Consider the following 23,970-nt stretch of genomic DNA (forward strand, 5'->3'; position numbering starts at 1 on the left):
CACCCTCTTAATTTACTTTCTTACAGATAACTAGATAGGTTAGGATTCATATTCAACCATCGAATGACCATATCAAATATTTTCAATGAAAAGTATTTTAACTTAATTTATGTTTTTTTAATTGTAATAATTTTATTTGGGCCATGACATGGGTTTGGATTTGGTTTATTTTGGTTTGCATGACATCGAACTTTACTTGTTAAATTTAATAATTAGATTTATGCATGAAACTTAGTTTTAAACATTAAACTATAATAACCATTTTTCCATTGCAATATTGGAAATGAGTTTTGGAAAGTAAATAAAATTAGAAATCAACATGGTTTTTCAAAATAATTAAACTTTCCAAACTAAACATTGAATTCAATAAGTTTTTATAAAACTAAGTGAATCACTCGATTTTACTTTTCCAAAGAAGACAAGCAAATAATTTTAAAAGTACGTTTTGAAATCTGACGATTTAGCTTGGCCATCTATTTGGTCTATGTAACCTTTAGGATCTGGTCATAACGTCTAGGTCGGGTTGGGGAGGTTACATTAACACGTAATTCAATATTCACCAGCACATAGCACTTCAATCCATTAATTCATCATAATATCTTATTCCACGTGTCTATTTTATATGCTCTTCACTTTTCTTATTTCAATATAATTGCCAAGTTCACGATTTAGTCCTTAGCATCATGAACATACAATATTTACTATAATCTCACTTCAACATCACTTTATGTCTATTTTCATTACCATATGTCACTTCAATTACGCTTTCTTTTAAAATATTCTATTTCACATGTCAAATTATTTTACACTTTATTTTACTAATTTACCATAACTTTCACAAATATCACATTTTAATATTTAGGTAATAAGAGAATTTAAGGGTACTTACCTCTCTTCAACCTTTAATCATTTGTTTTCTCTTTCTTTTCCACTTGAATCACTTCCTTTATCTCTCTTTAATATCATGTCAAGAAAATAAAACTTTCCATGAAAAATCTTTACTTTAACATCATTTCGATACCTTTTTAACAATATTAAACTTGAAAACATTATGAAACCTTAATATTCATACATTGTTCTCTTGATATCAAACCTTAGTTTGATTTTTTTTTCTCTCCTCCAACATGAACATACATCTTCCTCACTTAAAAATCACCTTGCTATGATGTTGTATTCTTGGTTTCACTAAGGATTTCTTTGGAAATTTGGTAGTTTCTAGCTTGAATTTGATGATTATGGTGGAAAGGGACTAAATTGTAAAAGAATGAAAACTTCAATTAAATGCAAAAGGATTCTTGCGTGAGAATGAAAGAAAGGTGATGGAAAATTGTACATCTTTCTATCCAAATATCCAACTATTTAATTAATAAAACAATTTAAAATAATTTAATATTAAAATATTAAAATAATATTAAAATAATCAAAACAATAATCTTTCAACACTTTCCTTCCTTAATTATTAACATGATAATTATTTTGATTGGGAAATGACCATTTTGCCCTTGAAATTTTTTAATATTCAATTTTCGGCCATTTTCCAATTTTAAAAAATTACAATTTAGTCCCTCTAATTTCTCCTCTTATTCGATTTGATTCTTATTCGCCATTTTATTTAACTGTTTACTCTTTTCTACCTGTTAACACCATTTTTATTTTGAAAAACGGGGTCGACTTGGATTTAGAAAAAAAATGAAAATGGGAGTCGCCACCGATCCTTTTTATTTAGGTGTGATCAGGTTACCTCAAAAAGTGGCTATTTTTAATAAGCAATTTGACTTTATTAAAACAACGATTTTGGTCCACGAAATTCAAAAAAACGGGTTTGGGATTTGGTTACGTACGAGGAAGGATTAGCACCCTCGTAACGCCCAAAAATTGGTACCTAGTTAATTAATTAATGTCTTAATGTCGAAAATTGAAAACTTTGAATATATTTAAAATACGATCTTTTATTTTTTTTAAAAAAAAACTTATATAAAACCAGTTACTCGATAAGACCCTCTCATTTCGAAAAGAGAAAATGTCACACCCAATGAGTTAGGGCATGATATTTCACTTCCTCAAAAACGAGTCTGTCCAAAAAAACTCGTGCAATAAAATTTAAAAGGATATTCAATTGTTTAAGTCAGATGAAGAAATCGTAGCCCAATATGTTAGGGCACAATTTCTCAAAATTCTAAACATTGAATATTACATTTATTATTTTTAGAAAAAAATCTTCATCTCGAGAAAACAACGTGTCATATCCAATGCGTTAGGACACAACGTATTGAATTCTCAATAATGAGTTTTTTATTTATGTTTTGATTAAGAGCATTCTCGATTATTCAGATTCAACGAAAGAGTTGGAACCCAATACGTTAGGGCTCAATCCTCTCGAAGATTCCAAATATCGAGTATTGCCTTTATTTTTCAAAATTTTCTCTTTATACGAATTTGGGTAACAATTATATAATAGAGTAACAATTGTGATAATGTAAATATAAATAGCATGATCAAGAACAAAAAATAATAATAATAATAATAATAATAATAATAATAATAATAATAATAATGAAAAGATAAATAAAAAACAAATCAATCATGTATACACAATATCAAGTAAATAAACAAATAAAACCGAAGCATTTAAAGAATATAATAATGATAATAATGGTCATGTGAATAAATAAATAAATAAACATCAAGTAAAGCAATAATAATAACAAAGAAAATAGATAAAATTATAAAATACAAAAAATATATATGTACATATAAGAAATATATATATGTGTGTGAATTATAAAAATAAAAAATAAAAAAATATATAAAATACATATTTTAATATGAAAAAACTATATATATAAGTATGTATATAAAATTATGAAACATAGAAAATATATAAAAGTATGTGTATATATATATATATAAATTAAAACATGTGTACGTATATGTATATATTATAAAACGTATGTATGTATACATGCATATATATAACAAATTTTGAAATTTAAAGGCATAAAAAGTAAATAATAATGATACAAGATTATTGATGCCACATAATAGTGTTAATAATATTAAAATAATTAATTTAATAATAAAAACTAAAATAAAAAATAGAGGATTAAATAGCATCAATAATCAAAGACCAATGAATTTAAAATAAAAAATATAAGGCAAAATAAAATGTGAACAAATTTGAAAATAATGAATTTGAAAATGAATAATAAGGGAAAAAGAGATTTCAAATCAACAATATACAAATCAATAAATAAATTATACACAAATCAACAAAATAAGAACAAGCCACAGAAAATAAGAACGCAAGAGAGAGAGAAATTTGAGTGAATACTCTTAATAATTATTATTACTTCCAACTCAAGTCCTTTACAATGAAGGAAGAGGCCTCTATTTATAGTTGAGCCTCCTCAAATCCAACGGTACCTATTAATTACATCAACGGCTAAGATTAAAGGATATCTACAAATTAAATCTCTAAGATTACAAAATCATATCTTCTAAGATTGCATATCATATCTAAGATTGCATATCCTTGAAGATTATGTTTCCATATGTGTCAAACTTGTAGATGGACGTTCAACCTTTTCAAGTAATGGGCCATTCCGATCGGGCCAAATGATATAATTTTGGACTGGACTTGGACTCTATTTTATTATTTTTGGTTTATTATTTTTTTGTGAGCCCGGGCTAAATTGGCCTATTACAGTTGCCCCTCTTTGCTCATTGTCGAGTAACGAGAATGAAGAAAAGACCTTAAAAATGACCAATTTTGCCCGGTCGTGCTGGACCTTGGTGCTCTTATTCTTCAAGTAGCCTCATTCCATCCTACTGCATCTTCAGAGGTATAGGAATTGGTGCTTCGATCCACTCCACTGCAACGTCGGGGAGATAGGATTTGTAACTCATAACTTTTCAAGATAACAAAATTTACTATTGTTAGTCTGTTTCAATGCAACTTTAGGGAAATAGGACTTGCTTTCTCGATCTACTCTACTGCAACTTCAGAGAGATAAGATCTATTTTAATCCGCTCCACTGCAACTTCAAGGAGATAGGATTACTGGCTTCAATCTGCTCCACTGCAACTTAGGGAGATAAAATCTGTAATTTTCAACCTACTCCACTGCTGCTCAAGGAGATAAGGCTAGTGGCTTAAATCTGCTTCCCTACTACCTTGAGAAGATAAGATTCGCCGTCTTCGATTTGCTCCACTACTGCTTAGGGAGATAAGATCTGTAATTTTCAACCTACTCCACTGCTGCTCAGGGAGATAGGATTCACTATCTTCAACCTATTCCACTACTGACCAGGGAGATAGGATTCACCTATTCCACTACTGACCAGGGAGATAGGACTTACAATCTTCAACCTATTCCACTGCTAACCAGGGAGATAGGACTTACAATCTTCAACCTATTCCACTGCTGACCAGGGAGATCGGATTCACCTATTCCACTGCTGACTAGGGAGATAGGACTTACAATTTTCAATCTCTTCCACTGCTGACCAGGGAGATAGGACTCACAATCTTCAACCATTCCACTGCTGACCAGGGAGATAGGATTCACAATCTTCAACCTATTCCACTGCTGACCAGGGAAGTAGGACTTACAATCTTCAACCTATTCCACTACTGACCAGGGAGATAAAGCTTTGTGATTTCATTGATCTGTTATCTGAGGAACATGACCTGTATAATGAACCTAATTATGCCTAAGATAAGGATGGCATGATGAAAATGCATCAAATGCTCCTAACTAGACATGTATGAATGGTGTTTGCATGAATGTAGAATGCTATTTTTTTGTGAGAATGATCCTTTTTTATCACTTAGGTTATCGTTGCTCGAAGTTTATTAAGGCTTTATCACTGATGTGTTACAACGCCTTTCTGCTCAGCTGGCGTTCTCAAAGAAACACTTAGTCAGATTGCTCCCACTATAAACCTCAAAGTTCAATCCACTAGGACGCAAAATTTGTACCATCACTCTCCCACTGTAACCCAAGGGTAGAAATATATGGCTTTTCCTCAATCCTCTCCTATCACAATTCAAGGATACAGGATCTAAATCTCTCTGGTCCCTTACACCATTCCCAGGGTGTCGTACCAAAGGCTCATGCACAAATGAAGGCTTTCTTCTCTAAGGAAACCTCTTTCTATTGTCTGGTCATCATTGCTTGCTTGTTTATTTAAGCTTTGTCATCAACACGGCATCTTGTCATTTTGTTCAATCAATGTTTTTAACAACAAAATCCAAAGAAAAAGTCCTAATTTAGACTCTTCCTTTTCAAATTTCCAACCTTTAAACATGGTACGTTCTAAAGAATAGTCTCGTTTCAGGTCCTATATTATTTAGAAACTTCTAGAGTAATATGCAAAACCTCCCTTGTGAAAGTTTTATTAGTCAATTAATCAACATTCCAATGCAACATGCTTGCAAAAAGGTCATAACAATGGATAATAATAAAGTTAGTTCTGAGCATAGCTCGAAAGGAATAAATTATCAAAAATAGTAAAGAAGGATAACAAATAAATTGATTGGGAATGTGTATCTTGGAAAAGAATGAAGTATTCCAAGAACAACAAATTCAATATAAATAGTATGAAAATTGGGTACCCCAGATATCGCAGCTTGAGCTTCTCTGTACAAACTTTTTGAAGATCATTCTGAGTTTGACATGTGTTTAGGAGATCTACAGTGCTTTGTCGATACCCCAAGATGTCGCCTACCCTTTCCTGTTGATTCAAGTATAGCAAGATCATCATATGCCCCAATCTGATCAAAATTTTAACTGCTCTGATCACCTCATGCCCCATTCTGATTAATATTTGAGCCGCCCTTTTCGGGTTTTCAACTCAAATCCCCTTTGGTCTCAAGGCGCCCTTTGCGGGTTTTCACCTTGGCCTCTCCTGTTTCTTTTTTTTTCTTTTTCTTTTTTTATCACTTTCATTTTTTATTTTGATTTTGACCGCTTTTTTTTTAATCTGAACTCATAGGATTAGGCAAGTCCTTGTTATCCCTTTCGATCAGAACCAATGTTTTTTTCTAGATAAAGTCTTCCACATAAGATCTTCCACTTTCATCTTGTATGCATAAGATCTTCTTTGTGATCAAATTTCTTTCATAGAGCCTTCTAGGGCAAAATTTAACTATGAAGAAAAAATTGGATCTTCCTCTTCAATTATGATGAAATCCAACCAAAATTCGAAGAGATGGAAACTCGATCTCAATGGGCAAAACTATGATAAGCCAAAGAGAAAGGAGTTGCCCCGGCAAAAAAAATTCACTGTATCATTCATGATGTTAATCTTGAACATACGGCAAATTTCTAATATCGTACTATTGTTCAGATTACAATGTTAGTGATTAACCCGGGCATATCCTAGTATAACCATGCGAAGACATCTTTGAGCTCTTAAGGTAAATCAACAAGGTCCTGCTTTGTTTCTCTGGTTATGCACGTTCACAATCTCCATTGTCTCCTCATAAGGTAAAATTTGTTTCTCTTCCTGTTCTACCATCCTCAATAAGTCCGGAGATAGGCTACAATCTATGTCATTTTCAAAGACCTGAAATCCCTCTAAACACATGCCTCGCTCAAAAGGAAATTCTGAGTTTGTAGCAGCGTCACTCATGTAATTGATATCTGGGGACCCATAGTAGGTACCAAATAATATACCAAAGAATATATGAATTTATGAATAATTATTTGTACAATATGATTATGAATGAAAGAATGATGTGGAAGAAAATCCAAAAGAATGAAAGAATAATTATTCGAAAAGAATGAAAGAATATTGGCTCAAAAATGAATGCAAAGATGTATTTCATTAGAATAATGACGTTCAGACATAAGCCTATTTCACAAAGGAATTTCTATCATTTTTAGGCTAAAAACAACAAAAATGTTTTGAACATTACTCAAAATAAGCTCTAAAAACTATAGGGATTTCTTCTGCAGTCCAGTTATTTAGAACACTCCCAAGTTTATAAGGGCGAATATCTAACAAGGTCCCTTTTCATTTGTGTCTTCCTATATGTCATTGATGTGAACTCTTCCCAACACCTCTTCATATATTGCATTCACCCCATTATCAATCATGATTGGGTAGCGGCCTTTCTGCAGTAGATGAGTCATCCAACTTGACAATACCCATGGTGATGAATTTTTCGACTAGCTTTTTGAAGGTAATGCAATTCTCCATTAAGTGCCCCGTAATTCCCGCATGGTAATCACATTGTGCGCTCGCATCATACCACTTGGGATATGGAGGTTGTGGAGGTTTTAAGTAGGAAGGGGCAACAATGTACGCATCGAACAAGCTTTGATATAGCTCCTTATAGGACATCGGAATTAGTGTGAACTGGAGCTTCTCAGTACCTGGTTTCACTCCAGATTCTTGTCTCAATGAACCTTGTTGACTAGCAACCCCTTTACCTGGATGACTTACAGTAACTGATCTTGAGTAACCTATGTTACTCATCTCATTTTCTTTTCTCCTTGAGACTGACTTTTTGTTACTCTCTCCACCATCTATTCTTCCACTTCGGATGGCATTTTCAGTCATTTCGCCATTCATGATTATATCTGAGAAACTCTTTGAAGCACTTCCCAACATGTGCGTGATGAACGGGGCTTTCAGTGTGTTGATAAAGAGCATCGTCATTTCTTTCTCTAGGAGTGGCGGCTGAACTTGGACTGCAACCTCTCTCCACCTCTGTGCATACTGTCTAAAGCTTTCATTCGATTTCTTTTCCAAACTTTGCAAGGTGATTCTATCAGGAGTCATTTCTAATATATGACTATACTGCCTCATAAAAGCCTGTGTCAAATCCCTCTAAGAACTAATTTTAATTTGGCTCAATTGATTATACCATTTAGATGCTACCCCGGTGAGGCTATCTTGAAAACAATGTATTAATAGCTGATCATTGTTAATATACCCAGTCATCCTCCTACAGAACATGGTGATATGGGTTTCAGGGCAACTGGTCCCATTATACTTCTCAAATTCTGGCATCTTGAACTTATAAGGAAGTACCAAATCTGGGACCAAACTCAGATCCTTAGCATCCATTCCATGATAACTTTCAGTGCTCTCTATTGCCCTGAATTTCTCTTCAATCCATTTCCACCTTTCCTCAAACTGTTTTGGTAATTCTTCCTTTGCTTTATCTTTCTTAGCTACTTCATCGAAATCAGGGATAGCAGTATTCACCGAGTTATCTCCAGGATTAGAACCTGATCCAGCCTGGAAGTTCACCGGCACTGATACACCAACCTGAAACTGCTGAGGCCTAATTGTAACAGAGGATATGAGTGGATGCACCTTAGCTTGAGTTTGCACATACGGAGGAGTAAAACTTGGAGGATATAGAGGTCCATCATTGTCTCCTACTTCATCATTAACCATAGGGCCCTTCCCCTTATTTACTCCCCTAGTCAGTAATTGCGTCAAATTAGCCATCATATCCTTTTGAGACTCTAGCATCCTTTCAGTCATATCTTGTTGAATTTTTTCCAATTGCTCCTTCATTTGCATCTGTAACTGGTCTTGCATTTCTTTTTGCATTTGCTCCAGTTTCTTTAATCTTTGATCCATTTCCTTAGTTTTACGACGAGTACCGTAAGAGTGTTTGGTTGGTTGGTTTTCCAGATTAGCTTAAATAAATTTACTCAATTAGACTCTTTCAATGGATTTTAATGCATATGATGTCATGTAATGCAGATGCATGAAATGAATGCCTAAAGAGACGTTGATTCTGATTCAATTACATTTAGAAAACTTTACTAGAAGGCAAATTTCTTTACATAAAGCATATGCATGTACGGCCTCGCCCTTATATTCCAAGAGACAACATCGATCTTTTCCTTCATTCGCATGTTTAAGATAAATCCCTCAAATTTCCAATAGATGCCACTACTAGCTCCCTTTTTCTTAATCCTGGTCACGATCCATCATTTTCCTATCCTCGTAATGCTTATCAGCTTCTTTAAGGGAATTGGAACATCGAAAGCTCTTAGACAATCATCTTAAATCCTCGAGCCACGAAGTAAAGTCACAAACTCTTCCATCACCTTTCTTGTGTTTCTCTGAATATATTCAGGCAACCATATTATTTTCCACTTTATCAAGAAATTCGTATTCCATGACAAGCTTTCTAAGTTAGTAATCGAACTTGAATCAACATCTCTTTTCTAAGATGCAAATGCAATGCAATCATAATCAAAACAAAACAAAACAAAACGGGTTAGTACAAAACAAAAGCAAACAAAAAGAATACCTAGTCGGGTAAGTACTAGGGGTTTGGAGTGGCTCTACCTAGGATGAGTTCCTAAAGTCTTCTACATGCGGTTTGGCTCTAAAGTCAAGCTACCCGAACCAGTAGATTCCTCGATCCTCACCCATTATAGGCTCATACAGACCGAGTTTGGTTCAGGGGAATACATTTCCCTATGGCTGCACGGAGATGAAGATCTCACGAAGACATAGGTACGGATGTATCCCGAAAGTGATCCACTATCCTGAACGGAGGTGAAAACCTCACGAAGGAGTAGCTTCTCACTCCCACTTAAAAGGCTAAGACTAAACAGTCTTTATGCAATATGATGCCAAGATATAAAACTCGATTTACAGTAATCATACAAACAAGGGCAAAGAGAGGGTCGTAATTTTTCAAATCAAATTTTCAATTTTCGACAATAAGAAAAAAAACAATTAATTTTGCGGCTTGACTCTCTAAATGTCCCCAGTGGAGTCGCCAAGCTGTTGACACCATTTTTATTTTGAAAATCGGGGTCTACTTGGATTTTGAAAAAAAATGAAAATGAGAGTCGCCACCGATCCTTTTTATTTAGGTGTGATCAGGTCACCTCAAAAAGTGGTTATTTTTAATAAGCAATTTGACTTTATTAAAACAACGCTTTTGGTCCACAAAATTTAGAAAAATGGGTTCGGGAGTCGGTTACATACGAGGAAGGATTAGCACCCTCGTAACGCCCAAAAATTAGTACCTAGTTCATTAATTAATGTCTTAATATCGAAAATTGAAAACTTTGAAGAGATTTAAAATACGATCTTTTGGTTTTTTTTTTTAAAAAAAACTTATATAAAACAAGTTACTCGATAATACCCTCTCATTTCGAAAAGAGAAAATGTCACACCCAATGAGTTAGGGCACGATATTTCACTTCCTCAAAAATGAGCTTGTCCAAAAAAACTCGTGCTATAAAATTTAAAAGGATAGTCAATTGTTTAAGTCAGATGAAGAAATCGCAGCCCAATACGTTAGTGCACAATTTCTCAAAATTCTAAACATTGAATATTACCTTTATTATTTTTAGAAAAAAAATCCTCATCTCGAGAAAACGTGTCATATCCAATGCGTTAGGACACAACGTATTGAATTCCTGATAATGAGCTTTTTATTTATGTTTTGATTAAAGAGTATTCTCGATTATTCAGATTCAACGAAAGAGTTGAAACCCAATACGTTAGGGCTCAATCCTCTCGAAGATTCTAAATACCGAGTATTGCCTTTATTTTTCAAAATTTTCTCTTTATACGAATTTAGGTAACAATTATATAATAGAGTAACAATTGTGATAATGTAAATATAAATAGCATGATCAAGAACAAAAATAATAATAATAATAATAATAATAATGAAAAGATAAATAAAAACAAATCAATCATGTATACACAATATCAAGTAAATAAACAAATAAAACCGAAGCATTTAAAGAATATAATAATGATAATAATGGTCATGTGAATAAATAAATAAAAAACATCAAGTAAAGCAATAATAATAACAAAGAAAATAGATAAAATTATAAAATACAAAATATATATATATGTACATGTAAGAAAATATATATGTGTGTGATTTATAAAAAATAAAAATATAAAAATATATAAATATACATATTTTAATATGTGAAAAAAATATATATAAGTATGTATATAAAATTATGAAACATAGAAAATATATAAAAGTATGTGTATATATATATTTATAAAAATTAAAAAATGTGTACGTATATGTATATATTATAAAACGTATGTATGTATACATGCATATATATAACAAAATTTGAAATTTAAAGGCATAAAAAGTAAATAATAATGATACAAGATTAATGATGCCACATAATATTGTTAATAATATTAAAATAATTAATTTAATAATAATAATAATAATAAACTAAAATAACAAATAGAGGATTAAATAGCATCAATAATCAAAGATCAATGAATTTAAAATAAAAAAAATATAAGGCAAAATAAAATGTGAACAAATTTGAAAATAATGAATTTGAAAATGAATAATAAGGGAAAAAGAGATTTGAAATCAACAATATACAAATCAATAAATAAATTATACACAAATCAATAAAATAAGAACAAGCCACAGAAAATAAGAACGCAAGAGAGAGAGAAATTTGAGTGAATACTCTTAATAATTATTATTACTCCCAACTCAAGTCCTTTACAATGAAGGGAGAGGCCTCTATTTATAGTTGAGCCTCCCCAAATCCAACGGTACCGATTAATTACATCAACGGCTAAGTTTAAAAGATATCTACAAATTAAATCTCTAAGATTACAAAATCATATCTTCTAAGATTGCATATCATATCTAAGATTGCATATCCTTGAAGATTATATTTCCATATGTGTCAAACTTGTAGATGGACCTTCAGCCTTTTCAAGTAATGGGTCATTCCGATCGGGCCAAATGATATAATTTTTTATTGGACTTGGACTCTGTTTTATTATTTTGGGTTTATTATTTTTTTGTGAGCCCGGGCTAAATTGGCCTATTACACTACCCTTGGGACATTTTTAATATTTGTCCTTCAACTTTTTTGTATTTATGCCTTGCCCCTAAAAATTTTAAATATTTGCACTTGAGTCACAAAGCTTTTCACATCTTTTCAATTTAGTCTCCGCCATAAATTAACATATCACGACATACTTCTTAATTCAACTTTCTTTGGCATCCACCAACCTTCTCTTTTATCATTTATATTTCTCATTTTACTTTACTAGGAAATTCATTATGCACGATTTTCACTTAATACTACTTTCAAAAATAATAATAATAACATAACGATTTTAAGGATGTTATAGTTTGTAATGTGTGTCCATGGTTTCTATTAATGACAATGTTTTTTTCAAAAAAAAGATAAAAGGAATAACATTTGATGCACGGTCAATACATAAGTCTCATGCACCATTAATAAATAATAGTATAACACATCATCATTAAATAAAAAAAAACATGGAAGACTTGGAAATAAATACAAATAATTTTATCTAAACATAATTGAACATTACTTGTAACTATTATAAATAAATATTAACAACTCTCTGATTTAGGATCTTGGCATAGCTTTTGTCAGTTTTACCCTTATTCTTTTTTTTAACTAAATTTGTCCATTAACCTTTAAAGAGAGTCAAATAGCTTGCTTTTAACGATGTTGGCATGGCAACATGTGTGACAATCAACGTGTATTTCATGTTGAAATAATATTATTTGTCTTATATGTCACGTGAACAAATAATTTAAAATTTATAAAAAAATTATAAATTATAAAAAGTACAAAAAACATGCAGCAGACGTGGATTGTCATGTCTAAAATTTTAATATTTTAGTCAATATCCCTGTTCAAAAAACAACAATTCGACCCTTTTTGAAAGGTCACTAGTCAAATTTGATTACTTTTAAAAGGTTGAGGTTCAAATTTAGCTAAAAATAATAATGGCCAAATTGAAGAAAGATCTAAACGTTGAGAGCTAAATTTGGCAATAGGCCTATAATAAATAATTTAAAACGTCTAACGTTAAATAATAAAGAGATAAATACAAAAATATACATCATCAACTTCAATCCATTGTGTAATTTAATACGTAAACTTTGATTTTGTGCAATTATGCACGTTAAACTTTAAATTTGGTTCAAACATATATATAAAACTTTGATTTTAATTCAAATATTTAAATAAATGAATAATCAATTTATTTTTATATTAGATAAGTATAATTATTTGTATATGTAATATGTAAATGTAAAATGATGCTTATACCGAAATGATATTAGTTGTTTAGGAAAATTGAATCAAATTAAAATGTCATTTATAAAATTGCACAAAATCAAAATCTATGTATAACATTTCTCATTGAACCAAAATTCATTTGTATATTAGGATTTATCCCATAATAAAATATTATATATATGTTTTAAATAAATTTTAAAATATGTTTATATAATAGTAATATTTTATTTGTATTTTTTTTTTTAAATACAAAGCAACGGAACAGGATGGGCAGTGCATATGCAAACATAGGTTGTAAGAAAATAAAAGGCTTAGCGGTTAGAAAGGAGAAGCGGAGCAATGGCTTAACATATTTGTCGCGAAACCATCCATTTTTAGGCCATTTCCAAAACAGCAACGAAAGCCTTCACATCTCTTCCCTTAAAATTCCTCTTTGATTTCCAACCAAATCAGAGAGCACAAAGAAAACAACAAAGGGGGAAAAGAGAAGTAGAAGTAGAAGATAGAAGAACACAACAGAAGATCTCTCTCTCTCTCTCTCTCTCTAGCTGGTGTTTTAGCGATGTTTCGTTAAGAATCATTTGGAGGTTGATGTATGAAATCCAGCACTGGGGAATAATGGGTAAAACAATGGAGGTTCAGCGTATGAAGGAATTGTTGTTACTTTGGTCGAGGTTCCAAAGTAATCGTGTGGCTCTCGTGGGTGGAAATCACACTGCCGCTCGATTTTGCACTCGCTAAGTTTTGCCTTCTTCATTCCTCTCTTTCTCGCCTGTTATAATCTCTTCCTTGTTTTACTTTAATATGCTATCTCTCGATTTTCTTTTCCGGAAAAGTTTTCTATTTTTCTTCTCGTACAATCTACCTTGCCTTTGATCACCTTTGTTTTCTGAATTTTTGTGATTGGATTTGTAAGCCCTTTTTTCTTTGTGTTTTAATCGATCATTTGGATCAATGGCTGTCCATATTATTTATGGACTTCTAAACAAATTCCATAAAAACAAGCATAAAGCCTTGAAAAATGGCATTAATTTGCAGTCTGGTGCACGATTGATCGTCAAAGTTCCTCGCTCTAGGGTTTTTAAGCTTCTTGCTCGGTTCTTGACGGTTTTGGCTTTGACCATATTTTTTCTTCCTTGGTCGGGAATAAGATTTATCGTCAACGACGAACCCACTCTGCCTGTTTATACAATCAAGCCTGAAGTTGTCCCTGAGGCCGCTGATCCCATTAATCTGGAATCACTGCTATTGCTGTACAATTATTTGAACAATGAAGGTATTCTGAAACCGGGAAACAAAGGACTATTGTTAAGCGATGACTATGATGAAGAATCCATTCAGGGAAATTCCTTCCTAACCAAAACTGATATGGAATTCAGTTCTACAAATGACTTTGATCGACTAATGTTAATCCCTGACGAGTCCTTCGATTTCATCTTCACTGAAAACATTCAATCCACCCTCGAATTCATCGACCGGAGTCTCAAAGTTGGCGGTATTGTTGCTGTTCAGCAGCTGGACTCATCGCTTTTATTCAACAAGCCGTCTAATTACAAGATTGTTTACTTCAGGAAATTCAATTCCAACCTTTTTGTGATGAAAAAGGTTGAGAATGCTCGACCGATCCCAAGTTCCCAAAGGCGGCTTTTGGGGTATAATACATCAGAAGCGAAACGGGCAGCATTGAAGAAATTGGAAGACGTTCTTCTTGAACCACCAAGAGCATCCTCAGGGACGTCCAGAACTTACCTTAAACGAACGAAATATTTGCCAGATCTATTGGGGGACTCACTCGAAAGCTACCCCGTCGGGTTTTCATTGATGTAGGCTTGTTTAAGAAAGATGGCGGCAGTGCCACCACCTGGTTTGTCAAGAATTATCCCACAAGGAATCTGAAGTTCGAGATGTACAAGATCGAGACACTGACCAAGGACTCTACCAAGAAAGAGGTGCCGCAGACTGCGGCGGAGACTGGGATGTCGGGTTGGCTGAGGAAGAACGTGCAGGAGGAAGAGTATGTAGTGATGAAGGCTGAGGCTGAAGTGGTTGAAGATATGGTGAAGAGCAAGGCTATTAGATTGGTTGATGAGCTGTTCTTGGAATGCAAACCTAAAGGACTTGGTGGAAGAAAGAACATGAGCGGAAGGGCTTACTGGGAATGCTTGGCTTTGTATGGGAAGTTAAGGGATGAAGGTGTCGCAGTGCATCAATGGTGGGGTTGAAGGGAAGTTTGTTTAAGCAGAGTGAAACATGTTTAAGGTGTGAGAGAGAGATCTATATGTATATATAATATTATTATGTTCCAATACGATTTCAAGAAGAAAAATCCAATTTTTAATTTCTTATATGTGTATACAACAAAAGTTAAAAACAAAAAAAAAAAAAAAGGTCACGCAAACAAGCAAAATTTAATAGCTTTTTGTTCTTTGTATTCCAAGTTTGCTAATTTATCTTTGATGTATTTTTCTTTCTATAGATTTGAAATTTGATGAAATGAATTTGTATTATGATAGAATTTGGTTGAGTTGTAGGGTTTTCGTTTCTTCAAAGCTTTCATCCTTTTCGGCTTTCTCGATGAGTATTTGAGCTGGTTTCAAATTTTTTCAAATTGATCAAACCGAATTAACAAAGGGTTTGTCCCAATATTTACTTAATAATGATTAGTATGTATATCTGTAATTGTTTAAATTTATAAAAACTAGTTTTTTTATTAGGTTAATATAAGTTAAGAATAAAAATCTAATATATTAGAAGGTGCACAAGTTTTTAAAAATAATAATTTAATATATATAATCTATTTATAATATATATAAAAATGAATTTAGAAAAATTTTGGATCGACCAAGAATAATTTTTTATCATATTATTAAATTGACATCTTAAAATAATTAACTTAATCATTATCATTCTTTAAATAATTATAACTTAATTATTACTCAATTTAGATTCAATAGTTAAAATATTAACCTAAAATATTATGATAATAATTATAATTTAATAGTTAAAATTGTTGAAGTAAAATCTTATGATAATAATTGCAAATTTTATATTATCATTGTTAAAATAATTATAATTTAATTATAACCAAAAATAGATTTAATGAATAAAAAGTCTTAACGTGAAATATTGTTATATTGTAATTATAATTAACAGAATGTCTACCGTTAATGTTACGCTGTGTAAAATATAGTCTAAGCTCTTTTATAGGAAAATTTGTTGAATGATATTGGTTGTTGATATTTTTTTTCTGAGTGAATTCATTGTTGAGTTAATTAGTTTGTTTCATTAAGTTTTTTTATAATTAAATTTGTCTTATAAAGTATAAATTTCAAGTTTCACTACACCAAAACAGGCTTTTAGCGGCGTTTGGATAAAAAACGCCGCTAATGTTCGATCATTAGCGGCGCATTACGGAAAACGCCACTAAAAATAAGCATTAGCGGCGTTTTTGAGAAAGCGCCGCCAAAAAACCTAAGCCCAACGACGTCGTTTCTCGAGCTTTCGGGGATTTAGAGGCGTTTATAAGAAAGCGCCGCTAATGCTCAGGGCTTTAGCGGCGTTTTTGGGAAGCGCCGCAAAAAAACCTAAGCCCAACGATGCCGTTTTCTGAGCTTTCGGGGATTTAGCGGCGTTTTTAAGAATGCGCCGCTAATGCTCGGGGTTTTAGCGGTATTTTTGGGAAAGCGCCGCAAAAAAACCTAAGCCCAACGACTCCGTTTTTTAAGCTTTCGGGGATTTAGCGGCGTTTTTAAGGAAACGCCGCTAATGCCTAGGGCTTTAGCGACGTTTTTGATAAAGCGCCGCAAAAAAACCTAAGCCCAACGACGTTTTCGAGCTTCGAGGATTTAGCGGCGTTTTGGAAAAGCATAAAAAAAACCTAAGCCCAACGACGCCGTTTTCTGAGCTTTCGGGGATTTAGCGGCGTTTTTTGAAAAGCGCCGCTAAAAATATTTTATTTTAATTGGTTTATTCATATTAAATAAAATTCAATTTATTTCTAATTGAATATTTAAAATCTTCAGAAAAAAATTATGACACATAGAAATAATTTGAAATAAAACACATGGAAAATTTAAAATATTATTATTTAAAATAATTGTAAAAGAGATAATAATAAAATTGTTTAAGGTTTTTGGTTTAGGGTATATGATTTATTTAAGATTTAAGGCCAGTTTAGGAGTTCATATTTTAAGGTTTAGGGAGTATGGGTTTAGGGATTATGGATTAGGGGTTGGGATTTAACGTTTAGGGGTTAGAGGGTTAGGGGTTTAGGGATTAAAAGTTAGGAATTCAGGGGTCGAGTTAGAGTTTTGGGTTTAGATTAATTATTTTTTAATTTATATTTTAAATATGTTCTTATATAATTGTAAAAGAGATAATAATAAATTTGTTTAGGGTTTTTAGTTTAGGGTATATGATTAATTTAAGATTTAAAGCCGATTTAGGAGTTCATATTTTAAGGTTTAGGGAGTATGGATTTAGGGGTTATGAATTAGGGGTTATGGTTTAAGGGTTGAGATTTAAGGTTTAGGGTTAGGGTTAGGGTTTAGGGTTAGATGTTAGGGGTTAGAGGTTAGGGGTTTAGGGGTTAGATGTTAGGGGTCGAGTTAAGGTTTTGAGTTTAGATTAATTATTTTTTTAATTTATATTTTAAATATGTTCTTATATAATTGTAAAATAGATAATAATAATAAATCAAATATATTGAAATTATGAGTATAGTTTAAATTATTTAAGAGATATATAATAGATAGATTGTATATGTATTGATGGTTAATTTAGAGGGTTTAAGGTTAAGGTTTACTTGAGATTTGTTAAATGATAAAATTTTATACAATTAATTAATGCTTTTATATTTAAAAAATGTAATCTAAACCATTTGATATATTTAAATTAGTTTAAATAGAATTAATAAATAAGTTAAAAAAGTATTAGATTGATATGGATATTTATGTATAATTATTTATTTTGGAGAGGACCGAATTATAAGAAAAAATACAAAATAAAATGAAATAAAATGATATGGATATATAGGTAATTATTTAATTTAGATAATTCTAACTTAATAATTAATTACAACCATTTTATCATTTGTTTTCTTATTAAAATATACAATATTTATTTTGAGAATAGCAAAATATTTTATTTTATAAAAATCAATTTATAAAAATAAAATAAAACTTTTAGCATAGCAAAACGGTGTCATTTTGTTCAAAATGAAATATCGGCGTTTTAAACGCGCAAAAAATAAATCAACTTATAAAAAAAGTAAAAAATTTATAATAGCAAAAGCAGGCTGTTTTGTTCAAAATGAAAAAATTTTATGCGCTTTATAAGAAGCGCCGCTAAAATAACAATAGCGTTTTCTATAAAACGCCGCAAAAAATAAATCAATTTATAAAAAATAAAAAATTTTAGAATAGCAAAAGCAGCGTCGTTTTGTTCAAAATGAAAAAATTGCGGCGCTTTATAAGAAGCGTCGCTAAAAGTAACAATAGCGGCATTTTCTATAAAAAGCCGCAAAAAATAAATCAATTTATAAAAAAATAAAAAATTTAGAATAGCAAAGCAGCGCTGTTTTGTTCAAAATGAAAAAATTTTTAGCTTTATAACAAGCTACCGCTAAAGGTAAACAATAGCGGCAAAAATAAATCAATTTATAAAAAAATAAAAAATTTTAGAATAGCAAAAGCGCGTCGTTTTGTTCAAAATGAAAAAAATTGCGGCGCTTTATAAGAAGCGCGCTAAAAGTAACAATAGCGGCGTTTTCTATAAAACGCAAAAAAATAAATCAATTTATAAAAAATAAAAAATTTAGAATAGCAAAACGGCGTCGTTTTGTTCAAAATGAAAAAAATTACGGCGCTTTATAAGAAGCGCCGCTAAAGGTAACCAATAGCGGCGTTTTCTATAAATACGCCGCAAAAAATAAATCAATTTATAAAAAAATAAAAAAAATTTAGAATAGCAAAACGGTGACGTTTTGTTCAAAATGAAAAAAAATTTGTGGCGCTTTATAATAAGCGCCTTAAAGGTAACCAATAGCGGCGTTAAACGCCGCAAAAAATAAATCAATTTATAAAAAATTTCCCAAAATTTTTACGTGTTTTTATCCCAAAATTTCCCCCTGAAACCCCTAAATTTTCCCCCCTAAAATTGGTATCCTCAAAACACCTGAGTGTTTCTCTCTTCCACCACCGTCTTCATCACCATCTTCCCCTCTCTCCCTCTTTTTGCATACATCTCAGAAGAGCTCATAGTTTAACTGTTTCTCATATTTTTTTATCCCAATATTTTAAATGAAATATTTTTTTCCCCCTTCTTTTTTTGATTCCCCCCATCCCCAGAAATCTCCCTAAATCGATTCCCCAGTAATGCTTAGCCTTTTTATTTTGTTCCCTTGGTGATGGAGTTTGCATTTTATTGTTTATTAACCTGATAGGATTTGCTTTTTCTGCAATTGCTACTGGATTTTCCAGGCATATGTGCAGATATAGCAGTGTCAAAGCATGAATACTAGTCGGCATTGGCTCCTCTTCCATTTGAAGTTGTTGTCTCAGCTGGACAAAAGGCTAAAGAGGAGGCCTGGGATAAAGGATAGTTCATTTTCTAACTACATCCCGTTTAATCCCTCTTTCTTTTTAATATATATTATTTTGACCTATTAAATTTTAGAACTGTTACAGGTGGTGGACATTCAGACCGGAGTAAAATTGTCCAGGATCTGAATGATCTGACTGGAGAAGGAAATATTGAATGGACCTTAGGGAATTAGCATCTTTGAAGGTTGATTTTTTTAAGCAAAATTAAATATTAATTTGGTATACTTTTCCTGGATGTTCTACATCCCTTTTTATAAATTTGTGTGCCACCTCTATGATGGTTTATGCCTTGCGCATTAACTTCTAAAAATTTTAGTAGCAGTAATACTTCTTTCCCTCCATTCTGTATTTATATGAATTTCTATTTTATTATTACTTATGTGTTTCATCTACACTTTTTGGAGTACCACTTCGTTTTTCTTTTTTCTTTTTTAATTTCACGCTCAATACTGCTTTCAGGTTGAGGATGCTATTGTACAGGCATTAGGCAGGCATAGGCGACTTGGTTAACGTTGTACAAGCAAATGTTGATTTTCTTTGTGAAATGGTTGACATTCTCAAAGTTGAAGTCTTGGGAGAACAGCTTAGTAGAAAGAGTGAGTCATTGGTAGGGTTACGCCCATCATTAGAAAGAATTTTGGCAGACATTCATGAACGCTTGACTTTTCGTGCTCGAACATATATCCGTGATGAGGTTTGTTATTGCTTATGTGTGCTTTCATGTATATGTTTGTGACTTTATTCTCTGTTTTTGAAAGAACAAATTATTTTAGTTGTCAATCTTTTGAGATTTAAAAATAAAATTGCATACAGTTGCACTTCATGTTTACCATGTTGGGAGAAACTGTATTGTGCTTTCTGAATGTGCCTGTCTGAGTTAATACCACACATCCCAACACTGAACATATTGTCTTCTTGAATACTCAGATTGCAAATTATATCCCGATTAATGAAGACTTGAATTATCCTGCAAAACTGGAGCATTCTGCAGACGTGGTGTCAGAAACAGCTGTAAGTGTTCTTAACAATTCTTGTTCTTAACAATTCTTTGCTTCTCTTATAGATTGGATTATCCTGCAAAACTGGAGCATTCTGCATTTTTCATTGGTTGTTAGACAATGGAAATCTACTTTCCTGCAAGTCAATTCAGACCCTCATGTAAATGCTCTTTATTACCATTATTTATAGGACCTAACTTGATTTCTACAATTTGTGTTGAGTTATTCTCCTCCTCTTGTGCTTATAAATTGTAACTGTTATAGGCTTGGTTAACGTATTTCTGGAGAAGAGCCAAAGTGTATGGCGTGGAAGATGATATGGCGTTTTCTTTTTGTTTTGTTCTACAATTTTCAAGTTATTCTTGGGTCTCATAGTTTTCTACTTTTACTCTTTTACTAAGATTAAATGCCATCAGGATTATTGTTTCCTCTAATAGATCTAGCATATCGATTTGATTAAGCTTCTTTGTTTCAGCGCTTGAGAAGCTGTAAAAGATCATGCTGGAAAATATGCGACTGGAGATGAAGTTTCCATGGTTAGTTTCATTCTCTCCTGTTTATACACGCCTTTGAATTAATGTGGTTTGATTTTATTTTATTTTATTTTTATTTTTTTTGAGGGGGTGCTTCCTGCAGCAATATGTGATTAAGAAAATGTAAATCAGGTATCATCTAGATGCCATTCTGCCCCTGAACTATATATGCCTTTGGATTTTAGATGAATTAATGAGTTAGCCATAGATCTAAGTTCTGTTTGACTTAGCTAATATCATCTACTGTTGCTTGTTATGAAACCCTTTTAGAAGTTCACTCCTAATGTACTATAGAATAAGAAATATCTGAAACTATTTATTTTGAAATGTTCTGAATAATACATAAATATGGCCTGTTGACTTTGTTTGCAGGCAGATCTGTTTCTAGCACCACAGATTCTGGCTGGGATTGAACGATTCAATGTTGACATGGTAATCTGCTTATTCCATTAACTACTAGTTTCTGCATCCAATTGATATTTGTTCACTTTTAACTCATTTATGTCTACTGGCATGAAAATGGGAATTTTCCTTGTCTTAAATGGAAGGAAACAAGAAGAGCCTGGTTGATGCTATTGAGAAAGGGATTGATCTATGCAAACAAATACTAGAACTGTATAATGATTATTACCATGGCGGACTGATGAAGTTAGTGGTAATTGGTGGTGGTAAGTTACTTTGTTGTGATTCTCTAGATTTGTGGCCATTGTTTACTCTCTCTTTCTAGTCTCTGAGGGCAACAGTGCTTTTAACTTGGATGGCATTTATTTTCACTGCCTCTTTTTTCTTCCATTTCTGTCCAAAACTTTGTTTTATTTTTCATATCCATTTTACCTTGTTTAGACAGCTGATTTTTTAACTAATTTTTTTAAGCTTATAACTTTTCCATGAAAAGCTTAAACATACTTAAGCATTTTATTCTAACTTTTTGAAGGAATTTCAGTGCTTATTGTACATATGTCAGTTGGAAGAAAATTATGGTGCAATTGTTATCTAAATTATTTGTTTACATCTTTAATAGCATAATCATGATAATACTTCTTGATGGTGCAGAGTCTTTGGATGTACTTCAGCACTGGGTTGAAAAATTATTTTCTGACGTCAGACAAGGTTCTCAAGGAAAGCCAGAGTTTAAGGTGGAAGGTCCTGTCTGGAGAGCTGGTAAACTTTACAGGTTAGAGGCAGTTAAGGATGTCCATATCCTTGAATTAAGGTGGGCACTGCCTTGTCTTTTGCAAGCGTATCTGCAGAAACCAGAAGATTATCTTGCTCATCTTCTTGGCCATGTTATGTAATTCTGTGTTATCCTAATGCTTAAGTAGTACATTGCTCATGGAAATAATAATAACAAAGAAAAGGATGCATGTGCAAATATGAAGAAAATGTGAACTGTCCAGTTTTGATGCCTTAAAAGTAATAAGTTATTCTTGATTTGCCTGTAAATGTGGATGCTATTTTTCATTTGCTTCAATTTCTATGCTTGCTTATATGCATATATGCATGACCATCGCCAGTCTGTGTTCCTTTTAATCATTGATGGATTCAGGGTCGATGTTTCTTATTTTGGTTTTTTCAAGTTTTCATCCATTGATTGATGTTTGTAAGCAAGTATTTCTCGGTTTTAGTTGTTGCACTTAATTTCTTATTTCATATATTAAGTTACTGGCTTTATTCACAAATATTTGTTTGGCAAGTGGTGAAGTTTTATGACTTTGTTTCTTGTTTTTTAAATAAATATACTTATGGGACACCCATGTCACACATACTTTTTGTTCAACTTAATAATCATGTATGAAAGCTTATCTTTTGATGTTTAATTCATCTTTTTGTGTGCAATGTTACATGTCATGACATTGAAGTCGATGTTGGAGTGTTCAAGAGTAGCAAGTTATGTTACTACATCTTATAGAATTGTTTGGTTTTTTTCTTTTCTTTTGAAATTAGAGTTTCTGCAGTAATTTATTCTTTTATAATAAATATTCTCTAAAAGGTAAATGGATAGTCATAAAACTGTTTTATTCTTATTAGCAAGAAGTGAACTCCGACCTAATGATTAAGATATTGTTTGGTTTTTATCATAAAATTTTACTCTCAATTCAATAGATGGAATACATGTGGACATCGGACGGTTTGGATTAAGTTGCTTCAATTTTTGTATTATTTTAAATATATTAAGTGAGTTATATCTAAGTATTTTAATACTTGATTTGGGAAATTATGAATATGATTGAGCTACTTTTTGTTTATATTTATAATTTTATTATTTAAAATATTTTAATTTAAATTAAAATTAAGTATTAAAAGTCGAATTTGAGATTGGGAATTGAACTTCAGCTAATTACAATTAGCTATGAGTTTAATGAAGTAAACTTGAGAAATTTTAACTTTTATTTTGATTTAAAATTAGAATTTAAAATAAAATTCAAAATTACAATTTTGCATTGAGCTTGAGTCATGTAATGTCAGCCTTTCATTTCCGCCTTAGTTACGACCCAGCAACAAAGTTTTTTTAGAAAATAAGGCAATGTTTTGATAAATTGGAAAACTGAAGTTTTGGTATGCTATGGTCTGCATTAGTTTCCTTTTGCTTATTTGGACTTTGAATGTACATTTCTGGTAACTTTTGTTTATGATTTATCAGGATAAGAAAAGAATATTTTGTTTCTTCCTTTTACTGTTTTATGTTTATGGTAGATGTAATGGGACTTGCGAGTGCATGATGTTAAAATTTAGTCACAGATTGACAATTATACTAACATCAATTGAATTAAAAT

General features: G+C 31.8%; 1 long non-coding RNA gene and 1 other non-coding gene across 4 annotated transcripts; both read left to right on the top strand.

Annotated features, from left to right (window-relative positions):
• The first annotated feature begins 13,361 nt into the window (after positions 1–13,361).
• LOC105795706 (uncharacterized) lies at positions 13,362–15,466 on the top strand. Its single transcript, XR_008194296.1, has one exon. It is a non-coding gene; the product is annotated as an uncharacterized LOC105795706 (transcript).
• A 3,726-nt stretch (positions 15,467–19,192) lies between these two features.
• LOC105785112 (uncharacterized) lies at positions 19,193–22,639 on the top strand. Of its 3 annotated transcripts, none has more exons than XR_008194298.1 (8): positions 19,193–19,849; positions 20,125–20,359; positions 20,593–20,676; positions 21,139–21,199; positions 21,284–21,328; positions 21,569–21,628; positions 21,745–21,864; positions 22,250–22,639. It is a non-coding gene; the product is annotated as an uncharacterized LOC105785112 (long non-coding RNA). The 3 variants fall into 3 exon arrangements; XR_008194299.1 differs by having other exon boundaries at positions 19,194–19,849; positions 21,300–21,328; XR_008194297.1 differs by lacking the exon at positions 21,284–21,328 and having other exon boundaries at positions 19,197–19,849.
• Positions 22,640–23,970: the final 1,331 nt, after the last annotated feature.

The sequence above is a fragment of the Gossypium raimondii genome, chromosome 3 (assembly GCF_025698545.1).
Source record: "Gossypium raimondii isolate GPD5lz chromosome 3, ASM2569854v1, whole genome shotgun sequence".
Lineage (NCBI taxonomy): Eukaryota > Viridiplantae > Streptophyta > Magnoliopsida > Malvales > Malvaceae > Gossypium > Gossypium raimondii.